The 13,800-nt window shown below is 40.8% G+C and overlaps 1 protein-coding gene across 6 annotated transcripts in view; it reads right to left on the reverse strand.

Moving 5' to 3' along the window:
• The window catches only part of PTPRG (protein tyrosine phosphatase receptor type G), a 676,181-nt gene that overhangs the window by 323,951 nt on the left and 338,430 nt on the right, over nt 1-13,800 (reverse strand). The gene's annotated exons all lie outside the window — the stretch shown is intronic.

Genomic DNA, 13,800 nt, shown 5'->3' on the forward strand with positions numbered 1-13,800 from the left:
TTGCACGTTCCCCCGTGAACACTTTCTGTACTGCCTCAGAGTGAGGCACTGATACAGCCACTGGATACACAGGCAAATGCAGTGAGTCCTCTGCCCTCAGGAAGACCGAGGAGGGCAGACTGGGACGCATCCTGCTGCTAAACGATCCAGATCTTAACATGTGAAGAATTCCTACCACCACACAAAGGTGAAGAATGCTTCCCCAAAAGCTGCCTGAAAAAAATATGCAGCCTTGATGTGAAATCTACAATACTAAGGGAAAGAATATATTTCCAAAACAGCACAAAGATAGAGTCTACAGAGTTTAAAGAAACACAAATTCCAAGCACACTTTGAAAAGCTAGTATTATGAAACCAAGAACATTAAACGCTCAAGTTTGAGGAGCTACCCTGGTCCAGTAAGAAAGGACATCACACTTCCTAAACAGTTAGAGAAGAGCCTCGCAGAAAACACTGGACAGACCAGATCAGAAGCGACTGTCACTTTCAATCCCACTAACTGGGAGAAAGAGTTCCATTGGGACGGGAAAGACTCTTTTCCACTAAAAAAGATAAGATCAGAGGAGGCCGAAAAAGACTGAAGCATTCCTAAATTCTGCGTGAGTATGCATTATCATATCTGACAATAATTACTGTCTTTAAGCACTATGGGACGATCAGCAGCCTCCTGCACAACTTAGGAAAATGATGTTTTAACCAGTTCCAAGTTCCTGCGATGCAAGTTCTGCAAAGACAGTGAGCTGGAAGGGAAAGATGGCATTGGCTCCGAGACTCCTGGGTTCATCTACACAGGAAATACTTGTCCACACGACAGGACAAAAGATTATTGCAAAGCCTCCATGATTTATCCCAGGGCCTTCAATTCTTCAATATGAGAATGTTTATGAATATAGCATGCCATATAGCACCTGAGCTCTCTTTCCAGTTTTGACTCCTTATATTAATAATTTAAACGTTAGGATCTAAAAATACCCAGTTTCACATTTCCTGTGGCAGGCATAGATATGGTGAAATAATTACGAGGGTGGAACCAGCCAATTCAGGTACAAATCAAGATTTCCCAGGTGAATGAAGATTTTTTCATCCAATTACTAGAGGCGCAAGAAAGCAACCAAACAGAAAACGCTGTAGTCAATGATGTAAAAAAATATTAATAAAAACTGTTTAAGACATGATCGCTGCTCCTAAAGTCCTTCTTGGGGCTTCAACCTGAAAAGAAATACCAAGAATTACTAACCCTCTCAAACCTACCATATACACCTTTTCTTTCACCTTTCACTTCACTGAATATCTACTATCTGAAAAAAATAACAAGATACAACTTCTGCAAGATTGGAACTCCCAAAAGCTCCCACAGTCAAGCAGACAGAAAAATACAAGTGGAGGCATAATTTTCATAACAGACGTATAAGCAAAATTGCATGGGAGCCACAGAAAATAAGATGGCAGCAGTTTGAAGATGGAAGACGTGGGAGCAAAATGAATGTCAGGAAGAACAGAACAATTCAGTGCAAATGTGGAGACTGTCTGCAGAAGCAGGTTCCGAAAGAACTTTGCAGTCCACGTAAAGTGATTTGAGACTTTATCTTATTGGCCATGTAAAGCTACTCAGGAAATTCCTGGGGGCAGGGTCCAGACCACCTTGGCAAGGTTTCCCAGATGATTTGAGATATTCTGGGCAGTGGTTAAAACCAAAGGCTTAGGAAGAGGAAATGTCCTGGGTTTCACAGCCTGAGCTGACATTTGCCAGCTGTGGAAACCTAGCTCCTTAACCGTTCTCTGTCACAAATTTCTCATATGTAAAATTAGGACAATATTGGTTCCCAGGCAGGATGAGCTGTGCTTAAGCTAGGATACACTCGGCCCTTGCAAAGCCAGCGACACGCGGTAAACGCTACTCAAAGGCTCTCCTGAATTATGCTTTTCCCCCAGCAATGCCCAGATCCTGATTCTCCTCCACACACGTAATTTCTAAGGCTTCTTTCCTTAATCAGACAGCCTGTATCAGATCCTCTCATTCACATTTGCACCCCTCAAAAAATAAACGGCCAAAGAATCCTCACTCTGTTACCATCAACAAGAAAGAGCTGTATTATTTTGTTTCCTCCTGCTCAATTAAATCCTATTTGATTCTCAGCTACAAAAAGCCCCATCACCCTCATTTTTGTTGTTGTTGTTCTTTCTAAAGTCATGGGGTCACACTCTAAACAACAAAAACTTTTAGGAAAAAAATCAGGCCTGTGGTTAAGACCCTTTGAGCATTCCCATTAAAAATCACCACAGGTTAAGGTCCCGTGGCATTATTTTGCTTATATTTTTTGTTAAGTGCCTTTGCCTCTTGGTTGGAGTGTTAGCAAGTAGAGCTCTGTTACTGAAAGTGAAGTAGAAGTGCCTTTCTCTTTCCCTGACAGCTATATTCCCACTGTGACAAAGATAATCACAGACATTAACAGTGGTAACAAGCTATTAGATCATCATCTCCGTGCTTCTTCCAGGGCGGGCAAAGCATCTAAAATAACACAGTATCATGACTGCGTTCTCAAAGGTAAATACATTAACTCTCACTCTCAGTTAACAAAAAGGCTCTTTACACACATACGCTAAACCCCTCTATGCTTTATAAAATACTCCAGGGATCCACTGTCAGCCTCCTCTTCAGGAGTATTCAAACCTCTCTCCATCCTTTCTCTCCCTTTCTGTAATATACCCCATCTCCTGTTGCCTTGATTTCTTTTGCCAGAACAAGGCAATCCCACTGCTCTTTATTGTATCTACAGCAACCATCACTCCATATTTGGAGAACATACCCCGTTCTTGATCCCTCCAACCATGGCACAAAAATGTAATAGGCTCCATGAAGAAAGGATGTGGGGGTGTTTTGTGCACTGTTGAACTCCCACCACCTGGAATGATGCCTGACCATAGTAGGTGTCCAATAATTCCTCGTTGAAAGGATGAGTGAATGAATGAATGAAGAGACCATGGTTGCCTTCCTGATTCCCTGTAGAGTAGGTGGTATTGTTGCCTAGCCAGCATCGATTCCCTCCTTCGGATGACACTCAGATTTCCTTTTGTGAAACCATCCCCTTGACCCAAACTCAGTCTTTCTGAAACAGGAAAGCAAGGCGACAGGACCTCCTCTGAAATGGGAGGCAGGCAGAAATCCAGAACTAGCAATTAGACACATTTATCCCTCTGGATGCAGAGAGTGACTTGTCCAAGGATAAGACTTTTACAGGAAATGTTAGGGAAAGGAGCTCTTGTTCCATTGGTATTGCAAGCCTTAAGGATGATTTAAGTCTGTGGATGTTGGAGACCACCACAAGTAAAGGACTCACCTGGAAGGGAAGCCAACCCAGGCAGAGGCACACAGACCCAGTCAAGCTGAGACCCAGAACCAGCCCCAGACCTTGCCATTACTTCAGTCTATAAATTCTAATTTTTGCTTCAGTCCAGTTTGTTCTGAATTTTCTCTTACACACTCCTGAATAAGTCCTAAAAGACTTGGGCCTCCTCACCTTCATCTGGACACCCCTTAATCTAAAGATTTCTTAAGTATCACTGGCATTTCTTCACTGCGTACCTCTCTGCACTTTATCTCAATCTGTCCTTCCCATATTGCCCAGGCATTGGTCAGAACTGTCACTGCTGAAATTAATCTACCCCTGCATCATGTATATGTCATATATACAATTCATCACACATGAATCAAGTACTGTCCATTCCATTGTAAGGTAGTTTCACAAATTATTGTGAATTTTTAAACGATCATTCTCTATACTTGGAAAAGATGCTTATTACACAGGGCAACCACAAAACTGACATTTAGTCCACAAAAGTATCTCCTTCTACAGATCTACAAATTAGCATGAGATCAAAAGCTCAAACGCCGACATGATTAAGCTGGACTAATTATCACCACTAATAAAAGCACTGTCATCCTGGTCACTCCACTTGGTGGTTTAAAAGAAACCTGGGCCTTTTCTAGAAAGGAACACATCTCTACAGGCAACCTCTGAAACTCACTCTGACTTAACCAGAGCACACAGCCCCCAAGAAGGGATTTTTTAGCAGAACACTCTTTCCTTTATTAGGAGCTGTCATTTCTCATCATACCATGTCTAAATTTGCTCAAATGTTTTCAGTAATTTTCCATAATTTGGTAAAAATGTTCTAGAAGAGATAAGATACCGAAAGGAACTCTAATGTAAGAACAAGCTCATGTCCTACATAATTAGTGTGCCTGAAAAGGTCTTTCAGAGTTGAAAGTAAACAGACGTCTTCAAATTTCTGCAACAGAAGAGAGCAGTGCCAAAATAGCACACCGAAGCAATAAGCGGTACTAATTGCTGAGCACAGGTATTTTTGGCCTCTCATTTACAAAATCAAGACAGAGGCAAATCCACGGCAATGGAATATACCTGTACTCGGCTTACCTGTGGGTGAGCATCCTATCTGGGTTAAAATATGCACGCTGCAATTCTCGTGGTACAGAGAAGACTTCTGAAGGCAGTCGCAGATCACTACCTAGCAGTCCCTCGGAAAAGTGTGGGATTGTGGGCCTGACGCTTTCCCTTCGTTCTTCTTAATTACAACCTAAGTCTTTATGAAATCATTCTAAATTAAATCTTTCTCTGCTCCCTAAATTAAATCCTTCTCTGTTACCCGTTCCAAACCTCTCAGGCAAAGCAGGAATTAACATTTTTATTTATCACATTAAAAACATGCATCGTGTTTCTCAGCTTCTGCCGATTGTGGAGCTACTCTCAGAGCACAGCCTTGACGATACATCTGATAGACAGAAATTCTGAAACTTATTATCCAGTGCGATTTTATTTACCGCTAGTAAGGGTGGAGCTGACTTTGGGATTGCATGAGGAAGACACAAAATACTAATAAGCCCCAGTTGCACCTTAAGAACCTTCCAGCAAAATGAGTTTTTAAATTTGCCCTGCCTGAATAGTTAGTAACTGAATCACAAGTCCAGCATTGTAAGTAACAAGGATAGAGACAATAGTAAAAATACAATGAATGCATGAATCAATCAATCAATAAACTTGGCTAGGCAGATGAAGCCCATTTCAACAGTGATTAATAACCAGAGAGTTTGGGCAAGCCACTTCACTTCTCCATGCTTCATTTCTCTCACCTATGGGATAGGAATAGCAATCATGTCTACTGCTGTGCCTACCCTCATGGTCACTGCCAGTTTTAATTCTATATTCAGATTCTCAGCACAGTGCCTGGGTACACGTTAAGTGCTCTATAAATGGCAGCCCTTGTTAATTTTATTAATTTAGCAAAATTACTTGAATAGAGAAAACAAACTTATGTTTACAGCATGTGGTCAGTTTCCCAGAGAAATCTGTAGATAAATCCTTTCTGGTTCAGATGAGTCCATGGAATACCCCCAGATGTGCCTCGATTTAAAGTTTTCCTTCCAAGGACCTTCAATGTTAGCTGGCTCAGATCTTTTACCAGACGTTTGTCAAAAGTATACAAAATTTCCTACTAAATTAGGAAATTTCTGGGACTTTGCTTACACTTTGCTGGCCAAGACTGTCTACCCTAAAGCATGTACTGATGTTCTGTTTAATGGCCACAAACTCAGCTCTGCCCCTTTGCTATGCATTGCAGGCACATTCACAGAGCAGCCAGGTAAAGATAAAGAGAAACATACCCATTCTATGGAGGTCTTCATGACAACACTGCAACTTAAATACAGTTTCTTTCTTCCTCAGCAGAACTACTGCTGCCTGTAGGACAAATCTCAGGGAGCACTTTAGAAGATACCCTCAACACCACAGGGAATTTCAGTAATGGGTGGGGGTGGGGTGGGGCTAGGGATGGGAGGAAGCCAACTGGCCAATGACACCATCTTGTCTGGGTTCCAAAAGGTTTTGCTTCAGTAGCTAAAATTATACAGACAAATGCTAGACCATGCAAGTAATTCTTTTTTAAACCAGAGCCAGTCTATCGCTGGTAATAGGACATTGCAGAGGAAAAGAGTATAGATTAAAATTGAAAACAAATTTTTCAAGATTATACTTTAGCAAAGCACAGCCTGACAACTATCCCAGCCATTCCATGATGAATTCAAAGGGCTTGAGATCATAGACAGTTTGATAATCATGGAGTATGAGGTTGTCTGGACCTTCGGAAAGGGGAGATTCAGCCTATCATAAAGTCATAGAGGTCTTCAGACCAAGAAGGACTTAAATTCATCTTAATCTGGTGTGCAGACTTTCACTGCAGCCAGGCGATTGTGAGCTCGAAGAACAGGCGAAAGGAAACGATGATGACCGAAGCATGTGTTCATCTACCCTATGATGCCACCCACACACCAGGGAGAATCACCCCTGCCAATCCTAATTGCAGGAGGTCATCAGTTGTAAGATGCATCCCAATTATAGGGACACTAATACATGAAAAGAGTGCATCATGAAACTCACTGGCTCTCACCCTGGGGTGTTTTCGCTCCCGAGGGAACATTTGGACAATGTCTGGAGATATGTGATGGTCACAACTAGGAGGTGATCCTCCTGGTATCTAGTGGGTAGAGGCCAAGGATGCTGTTAAACATTCTACAGTGCACAGGACAGCACTCATAAAATGTCAATAATGCTGAAGTTGAGAATCTCGGATATTACTCATGAAATATGCTATTTTGTTTGCTGCTGTATCCCTGGCATAAAGCAGTTGCTCAATATATATTAAATGAAATTCCTTTTAGTGTATGAGAACTAAAGGAAGTGTAAAGAGAGAACCCCAGATTTGAGACTGCCACCGAAACTCTTGCTTCTCGGTTTTCTCTACTCCCCAGACTTGGGAGTGGTGATGAGCTCCACCTCATCAGTTAAACATCAGCTGTCCAATCCTCTGAGAGCATCAGTCCTCTCATTTCATTCATGCTTCGTTTAAAGGGACCCACACTAAGTGACTGGTCTGAAAAATTTCCAAGGATCCCATCAAGAGAATGAAATACATTAGGGCATGATGATGATGGTGGTGGAAAATCAATGGCATGATGAAAGCTACTCTTTATTAAGAATTTATTAATTGCTCTGTCTTCTTCAGTATTGCATAGGCATTGCAACCCTACGAGGTAAGGACTATTATATGTATTTTATTAGTATTTATATATCAGCATTTTTTAAAAGCAGGCTCAGAACAATAAATTATATGCTCAAAGTTCTAGACTAGGATATTGTTAGGCCCAAATCCCCTAAACTCCATATCCTAATTCACTTCTCTTCATACTGAAAGTAATCATTTTTAATGTATCTGTTTTTCACATGGAGATATTTCTGCATTTGATATCTAAACATCAGGAAAAAGAACTTGTAATGAAACACAATGACTTATACACAAATCACTTGAACTTCGAAACGGCCTGTCAGCATAGCTGGAATATTCAGTGTTGCAAAGCAAAGTCAACATTCTGCATCTTGAGAGCAGATCTGCTCCCAATCACATGATAAAAATCTGCATACACTGGCCGCCACATTCCAATTACGAATACTGCCCCTCTTCCCACTGGCAAACAATATTCTGGAAGTCTGAAACGTATATTTGAAGGACATTCCACTTTTTACTTTCTATCATAATTTATGTTTGGGAAGAAAGCTTGCTCTAAGCCTTATAAAAAAGTCACATTTGCTACACCCTGGGACAATTAAAAACAGGATATCTAATGGAGAAGTAATGCTTTCTTGATTATTTTCAACATTTAAATAAAAACTGACCATATCTTTGTTTCAAGATTTGGGACACAGTTTCTGTTGTGTAGCAGAGATAAAAATAACCAAGAACTGCCTAGATCTGGGTGTAATGCCCAGCTCTTCTAGTCAATAGCTGTGTAAGTTGAGGATGGTTCACAAACTTCTCTGAGCCTCAATTTTTTTCATTTCTTCAAAAAATTAGAATCATAATCATTATCTATCACAAAGACTGGCTGGGAGAATTAAATGAGATATGTGACCGTACCTAGCACAGTATTTAGCATAAAGTGGGCAATAAATATTTGTTGGGCCTGATTTCTATTCACTAATAAAGTCTGCAAACTCAAAATGACCCAAGTAGCCATGTAGTAAACTTATATGAGAGAATATGGTGAAGGGAAATACTGGGTGATCTTGGCCTAATTCTTGTTTTCCTTTATTTAACAGGCACATGAGAAAACAGGTATTTCACCTCTTAGTTCTGCTGTCTGGAAAACAATAGCAAATGTATGGTGACAAAGAGCAACAATTGGCCTCTGAGAGGGCAGTAGGGAGACGTGGGGACCATGGCTAATGCAAATGTACACATCCAGGTCAAGGGAACAGTATCAACTTGGCACTGGCCAATTTTTGTAATAATGCAAAGTATTCTGATTTTTTCAGAAAAAAAATCTATGTTTTTACATGTTGGACAGCACATCAAACATTTCTTTAAAAACAAAGTATAAACCAACAGAGCCAAACTGTTTAAGAACCATATACAGTCAAGATGGACAATTAAAAAAATGCTCTAGGGGCCTGCCCCACAGCATAGTGGTTAAGCTCTACACGTTCCACTGCAGCGGCCCAGGTTCACAGGTTTGGATCCTGGTTGTGGATCTATCATTTGTCAGCCCTGCTGAGGCAGTGACCCACATACAAAATAGAAGAAGAATGGCACAGATTAGCTCAGGGCTAATCTTCCTCAAGAAAAAAAAACCAGGAAGGTTGGGAAGGGATGTTAGCTCAGGGCACATCTTCCTCAGCAAAAAAAAAAAATCCCCCAAACAAAAAAAAGCTTCTCTAAAAGGCCAAAAAAGAAGGGAGGGTAACTATTTGCTAAATTTAAGTAGTCAGTTCAGCACAAAGTCCTATTTTATGGCACCCAAACGTCACCACCCTCTTGACTGACTGGCCCTACAAGAAAATCCTTTGTAGAGAATCATAATGATGAGAGTCATCTGTTTCTGGAACTGGCCTACGCCCTTCACACAAATGAAGCATGTTAGAAGAGAAGAGGCAACGGTTCCTAGAGTCATAATGGACTGTCATCGTTAACATGCACAACAAGTTTGTGAGATAGAACTATCCTTTCTCACTTAATAGACAAAGAATATACAGTGCCGTCTATTAATTTGCCCAAGAAGAACCAATGGCTGGCATTGGGATCAGAATGCCAATCTGTCCAACCTCAAGCACAGAATGGCTTCCACTGGACCACATCTGTTTGACCACCACATGACAGGCATCTATTGCATCCACAGGACTCAGGAAAAACCAGAATAAAACGTGGTCTCTCCCTGACAAAACTGTATAATCCTACTGATATAACAAAACTGGAAGTAATCACAAGACACCTGTGAGTGTCTGCCAAACCAGATACAGAAACAACCAGGACAGAAACCAACAATTGGTGAAGCTGGAAAAAAAAAAAAAATCTTAGAATCGCTTTCAGAGTATTCTCAAAGTTTTGAGATTACAAGTTCTAAAGTCCAGTGTTACTCAAATTTCATCAATTCAATTGGCGCCTAACAACTTATCAACGGAATGATTATTTCCTCAGTAGTTTCCTATAAAACGACTTTTGTTCTTTTAAAATTGAAAGAGGTATAGAGGAATTAATTAACGCAACCACATCAAAAACACGTTAGTGATGAAGCCAAGCCTTGGACCCAGACAAGACTTCTTTTCATTCAGTTCATAATGTCTCCAGCATTTTCTTTTGCGCCATCTCTCACTGTGTGACGGGAGGACACCCACCAGAGGCACGATGGTCAGAAGGCAGCGCATGTTGCTGCACAGGCAGGTTGAGGCGCAGAAACGCCACCTCTTCTTGAAAGGGCAAGCTAGAGTGTTCTACTTAGCTTTCCAAAATAGATAACTATTATTTCCTAAATAATGAAAGTCAGAGTTATTTGGACCCCTGGATCAAGGCAGGAGAATAAAGTTAAACATATCTCTCAAGTCATTCCATGTACTATTCATAAAAACTAGAAGACCATGATTTCAGAAATAGAGTATGGATCACTTTCTGCAAAATGTGTTGCCCTGCTTCTTTTACATGCCCACGCCTCAAAAAAGTCATAAAATCTTAGGCAATTTTTCTGTATTTGCCTGGCATTATGCTATGACCATAGATTTAGCAGTATATCTTCACATTGCGATTTCATTAAGCATTGGCTTTTTCTTTAGGTTCAATCACTTATGACTTTTTATGAGCTCTGCACATATTTACTCGATTTTGCTATGTAAGTACCCTCTTTATAAACTTACCAGAGGTAAGGAGCTTGCTCAAGCTCTGCTGAAAGCACCTGACATCAAGTTATTCCACTGAGCTTTGCAATCCTAGTGTGAGTAAATATAAAGCTGCTTTGCATGAGAAAACAACATTTTATTTTTTAAATTTTCCTTAATTTGTGCAAAAAATGTTCCCAAATGCACTGCACGTGTGACTACCAGTTTGGTCTAACCTGTGGCAAGTGTGGACATTACAGCTGTACCAACTTCTGGTTTTCTCAGTGGCTTTAGTAATTTCTAAACATTAAAAATGAAATGATGGGCCCAGCCCCGTGGCCGAATGGTTAAGTTCGCATGCTCTGCTGCAGCAGCCCAGGGTTTCGCAGGTTCAGATCCTGGGCACGGACATAGCACCACTCATCAAGCCATGCTGAGGCGGCATCCCAAATGCCACAACTGGAAGGACCCACAACTAAGAATATACAATTGTGTACTGAGGGGCTTTGGGGAGAAAAAGGAAAAATAAAAAAATAAAAAATAAATGAAATGACAGGGGCCGGCGCCGTTGGCGCAGCGGTTAAGTTCGCACATTCCGCTTCAGTGGCCCAGGGTTTGCTGGGTGGGATCCTAGGTGCAGACATGGCACCGCTTGGCAAGCCATGCTGTGGTAGGCATCCCACATATAAAGTAGAGGAAGATGGGCATGGATGTTAGCTCAGGGCTAGTCTTCCTCAGCAAAAAGAGGATTGGTGGCAGATGTTAGCTCAGGGCTAACCTTCCTCAAAAAAAACCAAAGAAATGACACATTACACTGAACTTCAGCAGGCCATTTCTAGTAATTATTATTGATGTCTGAATTTGCTTCCCATTCATAGAAATATAATGAGAATTAAAAGCTACTTATAACAGTTTTCACTCCCAAAGCAAAAATCTGGACACCGACACCACCTGGATTTTGAATGATGAAAATGTTAACCAGTGCTAACACCTCTTCTCTTTTCAGAAGATTTACATGTTCATTTCTTCTAGAAAAATAGATCATGATAATAACAATTGTCATTTTCCATTTTAACCTCCATTTTGTAAAAAGATAGAGCAATAGCAAATATTTCAGCTGACCACACCCTAACGGTAAAACTGGTAACAGCTTTCATTAGCAGGCTCTTCTGAAAGGCAATTAGGAAACTGTAACTAATAGAAGTGGAGCGCTTACACCTGTCAAACATGATGATATCCATCACGGACTGCCGAATGCTAAATCAATTTCCCTTCTCTACCAGCATTTACAGATTTCTCAAGAACACCTAAAACAGCACTTGATTCATAATAAATTTCTATTTACATAAAACTCCAGGGAAATATATGAGGCATACCAAAAGTCCTTTTCCAGATCAGAAAGTCTCTAATTTGTAGGATATGATGGTGCAAATACTTTCTTAAAACCCATTTTCAAAGTTTATGGCCATCCAAAAAAGTTTATACACCCATACCATGTGGTTATCCAAGCAAATCTGGAAAAAAATTTACAAGTAAAAAATAAGAGAAAAAGCCAAGAAAAGGGAAAAGCTGTCTTGGAAGACAAAAAAATCATATTAAAGCTTTGTTAAACTGAGCCATTCAGATTTGGTTAACTATAGAGAAAAGAAATTTAGATTAAAAGGAAGAATATTTTTAAAACCTTTACTAAGATAAGATAGATAACTTCAAACACAGTCTTAGAACAGTGGGAAACCTTAAGTCCAGACAGAAAAGAAAAAGGTGGAATTATAGTTTTAAATTCCAATGAAAGCACTCACGGCAAAATTCTAAGATAATTCATAGAAGGAAAAAAACTCAAGATCAAATGCAGGATTGTTTTTCCTTTACATTTACAGCTTAAAAGCTTCTTGGCAGCTCCAGTAATCTGTCAGAAGGGGTGAAAAATTGTGCTTAATAGATAATTTTAAGACTTTATTCAAAAGATGTTAATAAATATACGGGAGCTGGAGTTGGACGTGGGACCAGCAGTTCGATGAGCACAATGTTCTTTTGCCGTCACCTGTTATAAATCTAAAAATGTGATCCCTCTGACTGCATGTTTCTTGCCTCTAAAATAAGCAAGAAGCTGTGAAAATGTGTCCAAGTTTCCAGGCCTCCAAGAAGAGAACAGAGAACTCATAAAGGGAGATTTCTTTAGCTGCCTTCATCACAGACAAGTTGGTTTTACATTTTTCAGTGTTGGTTCAGAATAACGGAAATATGGTCAGCTTTCAATCCTCACTGAGGATAAGGGTATTTCGAACGGCTTCTAAGACTCTGGATCTGATAATCAATATCTAAGGAGGGTCTGAACCAGAGTCTGGGTTTAGTTCACAGGGGCTGCAGCTCATAATGTCCATGATGTGAGAATGTAGCCAGCCTTGCACGTGCTCCCTCGAGATTCAAAAGAACAGTTTGCAACAGTGTGAGACCAGGATCAAAATGAAACGGCCAGTAATTCTTCATTAAAAGAAACTAGACGGCCAGCCCAGTGGCACAGTAGTTAAGTTCACTCACTCCAAGTCCTCGGCCTGGGCTTCACGGGTTTGGATCCCAGACGCCGACCTCCATACTACTCATCAAGTCATGCTGTGGTGGTGTCCCACATACAAAATAGAGAAAGACTGGCACAGACGTTAGCTCAGCAACAATCTTCCTCAAGCAAAAAGAGGAAGATTGGCAACAGATGTTAGCTCAGGGCCAATCTTCCTCATCAAAAAAAAGAAGAAGGAGAAGAAACTGGCAGGGAACCCAAACCTAGTGGGCATATTCAATCCCTCTACTTGCTGACTGCAAAGCTGCAGTCCGTCTCACAGGTTAGGGCTCCTCCAAGACCTACATCTTTCAAGGAAACGCACTTGCAACTGAAATATCCGGAGTGCTTTCTTTTGATCCTATATCTCATCTAGGTGACGGGGCAATGATGCACTGTCATTAGAGAAAAAGTTTCCTATTTCTAGTTCAGAACATCCTCAGGGATGTGTAAAACGAAAGCCTTGGTCAGCCTGGTGACTTGATCTGCAAGATACCTGTGAGGCTCATGAGCAAGAATTTTTTAAGCGTACCTCACTTTTCTGCACTTCTTCACGAAATAAGTTTTGCTTTTAAGCCAAACATCCTTTTCCCTCATATGGCTTTTTTACGGCAACGTTTCTGCAGTTGTTTTTAAAAAGTAAAACCACAGAAGGTATTCCTTCCCCATTATCACTTCTGGTAATTCTCTTCACATGTCAGCTATAAATAACACACCATTTCCACATCCCAGGGCTTAAGGCTCGGAAATATAACCCAGAGCTCTCACAGTGTTAGGAAGAACCTGAATGCAACTATCCCCAGCTCACAGCAGACATGTGAAGGAAAAGCAAAACGGCACGATTTGAGCAATGTAGCTGCAACAGAAATCGGGCCTTCTGAACACACAGCTCCCACCCTGGCCCTCACTGTATCTCCAGCAGACTGGGCACAGTTCGTTTGGCCTGGAACGTGCACATGGGCACACGGCGGAGAGGGGCGTGCTGTCTCTATTTTCTGGCCATCACTCATCATTTACTTAAGCACATTAAAC

This window comes from Equus przewalskii, chromosome 15 (genome assembly GCF_037783145.1).
Source record: "Equus przewalskii isolate Varuska chromosome 15, EquPr2, whole genome shotgun sequence".
In the NCBI taxonomy this organism is placed as follows: Eukaryota; Metazoa; Chordata; class Mammalia; order Perissodactyla; family Equidae; genus Equus; species Equus przewalskii.